Source organism: Condylura cristata, unplaced genomic scaffold (assembly GCF_000260355.1).
Source record: "Condylura cristata isolate star-nosed mole 26May11 unplaced genomic scaffold, ConCri1.0 scaffold00035, whole genome shotgun sequence".
Taxonomy (NCBI): Eukaryota; Metazoa; Chordata; class Mammalia; order Eulipotyphla; family Talpidae; genus Condylura; species Condylura cristata.
The window spans coordinates 8,272,421-8,280,635 of record NW_004567136.1 but is presented as its reverse complement, the minus strand read 5'-3'; positions in this window follow the sequence as shown (position 1 = coordinate 8,280,635).

The window sequence follows — 8,215 nt, the reverse complement described above, 5'->3', positions numbered from 1 at the left end:
AGCTATGTTCCCAAATTTGAACTTCATGCCAGGTCCCCAAAGCATTCATTCACCCCCATGGTGCCTTAACACTGAGAACTACTGTTAATGTAAGTATCATTAGGTTTGGTTTTTGTTAAAAGATGTATTTACTTATGCTTACAGAACTGGGGTGTAGGCCAGAGGTGTGGTGGGTGAGAGGGTTCACCAGAGACAGAGTGGGGAGCAGAACAGGCAGACGGACTGAAATACACTGCTGAGGGGAGCAGCGGGCAGGTCAGGAGAGGTCCGCTGCCCCATGTGGGTCAGCTCCCTGGCTGGGAATCGAACTCGTGCTGCAGTGGCTTCTGGGAGCTTCATAGTGCAGAGCTTTAACCCGTTGTGCCACCAGGGAGAGCCCTCATTTTTTTTAAAGAAGGTTGTTGCATAAAGTGAGAAATAGCCCTAGTTGTGCAAGGCAGCGCCTGGTGTCTAATATCCAGGACTCCGATGCCTCCACATCCCCGGACTCCCCCCAGCCTCCCCCCAGTGCATCCTGGGGAGCACTCACTCCATAGAGATGCTGGGAACAGAGCTTCTGAGGCCACAAGTTCAGCAAAGGGTGGTGCAGCTGGCCCTGGCCTCGCCCCCCCGGAGCACCATGAGCCCATCTGCAATCAGAGCAGACTCAGGGTGTCGAAAGCCTGCCACCACCAGATTTGCCTCATGCAGCATCCATTTCCCATTTTACCAGAACCCCTTGTCCCAGACACTGACAGATGACAGAACACACCTACGAGAAGAGTGTCTGAAACAAGGTCAGGGCCGGAGGGCCCGCCCCTCTGGGGCATTGTTGCTATATGTGGGTGCCTGGGAGCCCAGGACAGCAGGGAAGGGGGTCCCCAGTCTGGTCCTGTACACCGAAGCGCGGAGAACAGAAGGGGAAGCAAAGGCACGCTTGGAGATTTTTGTTGTTTTCCGAACAGCATCTGACGCCAAAATAGTCTTAGCAAAGAATTAAAAAAAAAAAAAAGTTGGAAGACAGAATGTAGAACATGTTAGAAATTTCTGAGCAGATGAGCAAAATTGTCAGGGGAGGCAGAGAGGGAGCGCGGGCAAGGTCTGCAGGTGGCAACGGGGACGTCTTCCTGGGCCGCTGACTGACAGGGAGCCTGGCGCTCCGTGTTGGCCAACTTGCAACTTGTCATTGCCTTGGCGGAGAATAAACCCCTCGTCCCAAATCAAACATGGCAAAGTTATGCAGATGACTTTCCGTGCCGCCCGCACAAAGGTTTATGTAATCCTAATTGCTTTTAATATGAAGGTCTCATAATCTGAGCTGTGGCGCATCTTCTAAGCCAGGGATACAGAGATGAAACTTTTTTGCCCCTTGAATCATTGCGAAGGACACAGGTGGCACTGAGACATATTGTTCCTTTGACCTTCCACCAGGGGTCACATTTGGGGGCGAATGGGGAATCCGATTTGGGGACAGACACGAAGAAGGAATGTCTCAAAGAGCTTCTTTATGAATGCTAACGGGGGCCTCACTTTGACGCTGCTCAGGGGCTCTGGCCTTCCTGCCTCTGAACGGGGCCGCTCATCGCATGTGGTCATCATTATGGGGCCCTATTTGTCTAACCTTTACCAGGAAGGAAGTGGGCTTTGGCGCATGTTCCGAACACAAAACGCCCAACTCTTCGCATCCTGAATTTAATTGACCAAGAAGTTGTAAAACTACGGAACCCCGAGTGTCAGTAACAGCACAGCAACGCCGGGTGGCCTGCAGGTGGTGGGAACACGCAGGGACAGCGAGAGGGCGGAGCCCAGGCCACCTGGCGCCCGGAGAGGAGCAGCTTTAGGCAGGAGTCACAGGACAACATGTCTCAGGACTCGGCCCAAAATGGTAGCAACGCATGAGCTTTGTAAACGTCCACCCACAAGTCTCGGCCCTGCATGTCCATCTGTTCCACAGCAACAATGAAGAGGAGAGACGTGGGGTAGATGCTGGCAAGCCCCCCCCCCCCTGCTTTGCAACACAAGCGGGCTGGGAAGGACATTCCTTCTGACCCAGTTTAACTACTTCACAGCCACACGTGGCAGATGGGCGGAGAACAATGGGATTCCCCTCCACCGAGCCACAACGTACTTCGAGAAAAGGCTGCTGCAAGCCGATGACTGGAAATCGTGGAGATGGCTACATTTCCATCAGGGAGCCAGGCTGGTTTTAGCCACACGGAGAACTAGATGAAGTGCAGGCAGAATGTGAACACTTGCACTGAGGTCAGTCCCAGCTCGGCTTCACGTGCAAGGAATACAGAAGACAGCTGACATCCTGCCTTCTGCACAGTCTCTAGAGCAGTACTTGGGGAAGGTACTGGAAAAGCAGCGATACGTTCTCACGTAAAAATCCCCCTTTCCTGCTTTATATTTGCACCCTATTTTCTGGTTCACCAAGGGCTTTCTCCTTGTTGGAAAATGACATCAACCCTCTGATGACAGCCAAGACTGGGGCTAAAAAACCAGAAGGAGAATTATTGGATCCTACGATGATTCCCTATTGAATTTCTTTTTTTTTTTTTCTAATCATGTATACATTTTTTTTTTTTAAAGATTTATCCACTCATGCATACCGAACTGGGGCACAGGCCAGAGGCTCAGGGGTGGTGAGAAGATTCACCAGGGACAGAGTGGGGAGCAGAACAGGCAGATCGTGGAAGTACATTGCTGAGGGGAGCAGCAGACGGGCCAGGAGAGGTCTGCCGTGCCATATGGGTCACCCAAAGTCACCTGCACCGAAGAGGCTGCAGCCAACTCACAGTGCTGCGCTTTAACCCGTTGTGCCACCAGGGAGGGCCAATTCTCTATTTAATTTCTTTGAGGAACTGCCATACTGTTTTCCACAGTAACTGTAATATTTCATATTCCTCTCAGCAGTGCACAAAGGGACCTGCTTTCTCCACATTCTCATCAACACTTGTTCTTTTCTGGTCGTTTACATACACACACGCACATATTTATAACTGTAACAACCAGCCTACTAATGGGCGTGACAGGCATGTCACGGCAGTTTTGATTTGCATGTCCCTGGATGCCATGTGATCTCTGCACAAGCTTGCTGGCCATGAGTATATCTTCCTTGCAGAAATGTCTGTTCAATGTCTTTTGTCCATCTATTCCTAATTTCTAACACCTACCTTGAAAGATGTGTAGGAGTAGGAAAGAGAGACGTGAGTTCAGAAGGGGACAAGCGGCAAGGCAGGTGTGGTCTGGAGGGGTAACCTGCAGAGGCTTCACTTGTGGTGCCTACATCACACCCTCTGCCCACTGTCAAGCTGAGCCTGTTCCAGGGTGGGAAGGGATGCTCCAGAACCCCCAAACCTGCCCGCTCTAAATAGGTTCTGCCATGCGCCTCATCAAGACAAAGCATAAGACCTTTCATGGAAAAGAACTTTAATACAATTGGTGTGCAATACAGAAAAGACGAAGAGTGGAGTTTCTAAATCAAGCACCCGCAGTTAACCATCCCTGTTGGTAAATGCCCAGCCAAACAGGGTTAGCCCAACGCAAGACCCAGGAGCCCATCACAAACCTAAGGCGCCTACAGGGGCAGAGTTGGGGCACCACAGAAAAGGGTCAGAGAGAGCCAGATCAGCAAAGTCAAAACCAAGAGAACAGCCGCCATGTTAACCTCCCCACAGGTCTCTCCTCCTCCTCTGTTTCACCCAGTCCAGACCAAGAACCAAGTAAAGACTCTTCACACTTCTCTCTGCTCCACATGCCTTTTCCAGGTCTCTTCTGGCTCTCCATCCTGCTTCCTTCCCACTCCAGTCTCCTCTCCAGCTTCTTCTTCCTACTGAGCTCCACCCTGCCTTGGATGAGGTAGGGAACCTGGAAACTCCCCTTTTCCTGGAGACCACCCTCTTACAAGTCTCACTCCAAAGCATGGTGGCAGCAGCTAGAAGCTGGTTGAAGTGGAAAGAGAATGTGTGGTCATCTGGTAAACCACAAAGGTGTGGGGGGAACTTGTACCAGCAAATAACAACGACAATAATAATAACACCCTGAGCCTCTCTGAGACCGGCCACTGAGGGTTAAATTAGCTGAGAGCAAGCTCTTCCTAATACCCCCAAGGTCCTGAGGAAAGGTCTGATCAGACCCAGGGTACACTTAATGTCAACTGCACAGAAAGGGCTCGCAACGGACTTTTTCCCCACAACGTTGTGTTATAAATTTATAACATAGAGCAATCATGGACTCGTCCTCCTCCTATACTGTGCTAGGTGCTGGCAACACGCTGGGGGAAATTTCAGTACTTATAAAGTATACAGCGTGGTCAAGGAGACACAAAAGCAACTAAACACCCTCCTGGCCTGGAGAGGTGTGAGCAAAAGGGAAGTAGGAAACAGGACAGGTGATCAGGTGTGTCTCAGGAGGTGACCTATAAGCAGAAGGACTGAAGAATAAATGGCGGCCTGACACACGGCAAGAACCACCCAGGTGGAAGAAATAGCACCTGCAAGAGGAATAAAGGGGCAGAGGGATTCCAAGGGCAGAAGAGATGTCCAGTGTGCCTGCAGTATGGCCACTAGGGAAGGACAGGAGTCAAAGGAAGTGGGCAGGCCAGGTACAGAGTGCTAAGACCTTGCTCGTGCTCTAGACTTCCGGTTCGAAGCAAAATGCAATAGGAAGCTGCCAAGGTGTCGCCAGGAGGGCAGGGAAGCTGGACTGCATGTTTGCTGTTTCCTCCAGAGCGCACAGTGCAACAGAGGCGATGCAAGTGGAGAGGCTCTGAGGATAAAGAGCAGGTAGCAGGCTGGAGCCAGTTTTCACAGTGGACATAGCAGAACTTGCTGCTAGCTGGCTGTGCAGGATAAGTAGACAGGGTGACCTCTACTTTAACCTCTCCCCTCATATAAGTCATAGATCAGTGAAATCCAACTGGCAGCTTTTCAATTGTGACAGATTTAGATTATTGAAAATAGTCTAAGTGCGTTAAGATCCTTGCTCTTTCCCAAAGGATGAAATTGATGGGCTTGTCAGTAGAGGATTAAGATGGGCATTATCCTCAAATCCTACAAAAATACTGAAGGAACCACACACTGAAGGATGCCACCCTACAAGGCTTCACAACATCCGGCCACACCGGCAGTTTGGTTTGGACAGGAGGACAAGGAGGCCACATCACTTGGGCCTGATTTCAAGAATCTCTGAACATATGATACAATCTACTGTCACAGGACGTTCAGACTACAGACTGAGGTCCATCAGGCTGCAGATACTGAAATTACCCAATAGGAGACACAGGCATAAAAACGTTTCAGGAAATTTAAATATAGAATATAACTGTAAGGAGTCAAGGGGTTTTGTGTCTGTGCGCTTGCTTTTGTTTTGCCCAATGAGATTTTATGGGGAAAGGCAGTCGAGCTTCTAGAAATTAATGTCTTAGATACACAATAAACTCGAAAACAAACCTGAGGAAATTACCCAGCATGCAGCAGAGAAGACGCACAAGTGAAAATACAGAAGGCAGGTTAACGGAGAGGACGTGTGGAAGGATGAGGGCCAGAAAAGAGCCAGTGGGGTTTCAGAAGGGACAGGGATCATGAGAGTCAAGATTGGAAGGAATGACTGAAAATTTTCCAGAATTAGTGAGGGATACTGAGCCTCTGATTCAGGGGTTCCAACTCATCTCCAGAGCAGGAAAAAGGAAAATCCCAGCTAAACACACTGGACAAGACCAATGCAAAACCACGTGACAAGAGCCACTGGGAGGGACAGAGACCTGCAGGGACCCGCTCTCTACCCTCCAGAGACGGCCCAGGAGCACATCAGTGTGCGCAAAGGAAATCACTTTCACCCTCCAACTAGAAAAGAGCGTGGATGCAACGAAGCAATGTTTAGATAAACAAAACAAAATAAGAGAGGTTGTTACCAGCAGATCCTTGCTAACATTATTTCTAAAAGATGCAAATGGAAAGAGGAAGTCTGTCCAGAAGGCAAGGGAACAAAGAAAATGAATACCGCCAAGTCACCTGCCACTCGAGACAGAAACAGTGAATCTGCAGAGACAAAAACCTAACTGAATGAAGGTGCTACATACCCACAGCTTATAAATTGGGAAGAGGGTATCTGGACTGAAAATACTGTGAAGCCATTCTATGATTCCAGAAGAAATTCTTAATTTTTTCATTGGTTAATTTCAGAATTAATTAGAATTAAACATGCATGTGAACATTTCCACATGAGCCTCTAAAATAATAAAAACATAAGCATGAAAGGTCAACATGCGAATGAAAAAAATGGAATTAGGCAAGAGGGGGGATCTCAATTAATTCAAAAGAAGGCAAGACACGAAAAGATGCCCTGCTGACACTCCTACCACAGTGTCACGATTAAAACACTGTCTCAGCAGGTGAGGAGACAGGACAGCTTTTGTTTAATTAGTGCTGGTATCACAGGTATCTTTAAATTGTTTTTATTCAATATTCACGTATTAAGAAAAAAACGCATTTTTCCTTCTGCATAAGCTTAAAACATTTTTCCCCAAGATACCTCAACTGCTCGACCACAAACACACAAACACAGGCGCCAGGCACTCAGGCATGCCCAGGGGGCAGCGAGTCCTACCAGCCTGGGCAGTACAGCTCTGAAAGGGAGGATGGCGCGTTCCAATCTCCACATCTACTGCTGCATAAAACAATCGAAGATTCTGATCAGGGTTTATCTCTACAAAATGCAGTCACGACATGAACGGTGTTCGCAGTCTGTTGATGGAATCTGCCTGTCCTGGTGAAAGGCTTTCCAAGGAAAACACATTTTTCTTCATTTCTGCAAGTCAGGGAAACCACACAGCCTAGGACGGCTTGAGACTTGGGTGCCCCCCTCGCCCCCACTTCTGCCCACAGCGGGGGGCCAGTCCACCACCACCAGTGCTCGGCCTGAGGGCGATTCCCAAGTGGTGGCCCTGCTTTGGAGGACCAAAGAAGCATGGAAGTTTCTGGGCTTTGATAGTTTAAGCAGGAAATGAGGCCAAAGTTTGGGGGTACAGATGCACAGAGTTTAAGGGAGACAGTTCTCAGGGGCCCAGAAAATGGGACTGGAAAGAAGACAGGGAGAACAGTGAAACCCAAGAGCGGCAGGCCTGGATTTCAACAGACAGTGAACTTTGGATTCCACAGTCTGTGTGCCCTCCCCACCCCGCACACACCCCCTTCCTCTCAACCCCACACATCGTCCCCCCCACCCCCACCTGCTCCAAGCTTCTGATCACTAGGCTAGAAAATGAAAGCCCCCACAGAGCCTCGGCACACTAAAAGACCCGGGATTCCAACCTGCAGCTGTCATGTCCTAATGAGCGTTAAGCTAAGGCCTGTCTTTCAGTTGCTACTGACAGTCACTTACAAGCAAACTCCAGAGCCCTGGGCAACCCTGGCTTTACAGGCCACGTGACATCAGAGGCGGCTGACCAACAAACGTGCCCGAATTTTCAGACCCCAAAACGCAGCACCATACAACTGTCTCTGCCAGCCCTGTTTGGAATTTCCCAGGGTTGAGCAAGTAAGAATGTCAGCACAGGAGTCTGCAGCCAGCTGCTGTCAGGAGCCTTCTAAGGCCAGTCAGCCAGTCACCAGACTAGGGTTTCAAAGGTCAGAAAGACAACACCTCGGTGCTCACTGCCCTCAGCGCCCAGCCCAAGTCCTGCCCGCCGGCCCATTCGCTCCACCTGCCAGGTCATAAGGGGCCGGGCAAGAGATGAACACACCGCGACTGGGCCTCAAGCCGTGGAGATCATTACCACAGATCCCTGTGATGTCTAGAATGGGGGTGAAAAGGGCCCTCTCTGTAGGAAACCACCCTACACAGATGCCAACCAAGCAGGAAGGCCTACAAAATGCCCGGGTCACTAGGAAGTGCCCTTCAGAGCTTCCAGAAAGACCAGAGCACCTAGAAAGATATTCCAAAGGATGAGCTGACTGGGGTCCTAGACAGGGCACCCTCGTGCTCATGGGCGGCAGGTCAGTGTGCACCAGGCCTCCTGAAGCACCCACTCTCCAGACCATCCCTCCAGGGGCCCTTCCTCCAGCCACAAAGCCAACAGGGCAAGAATGGGGCCACCCAGTGCCCAGGGAGCTGTGGCCCTGGTGTGAGCAGGGCACCAGGTGAGAAAGAGCTGGAGGGTCCCTGCCCTGTGAGACCCGACAAGCTGTGTGGGTGGGGTGTGACTGACAGACCTCAAGGCCAAGTGGGTGTGTGG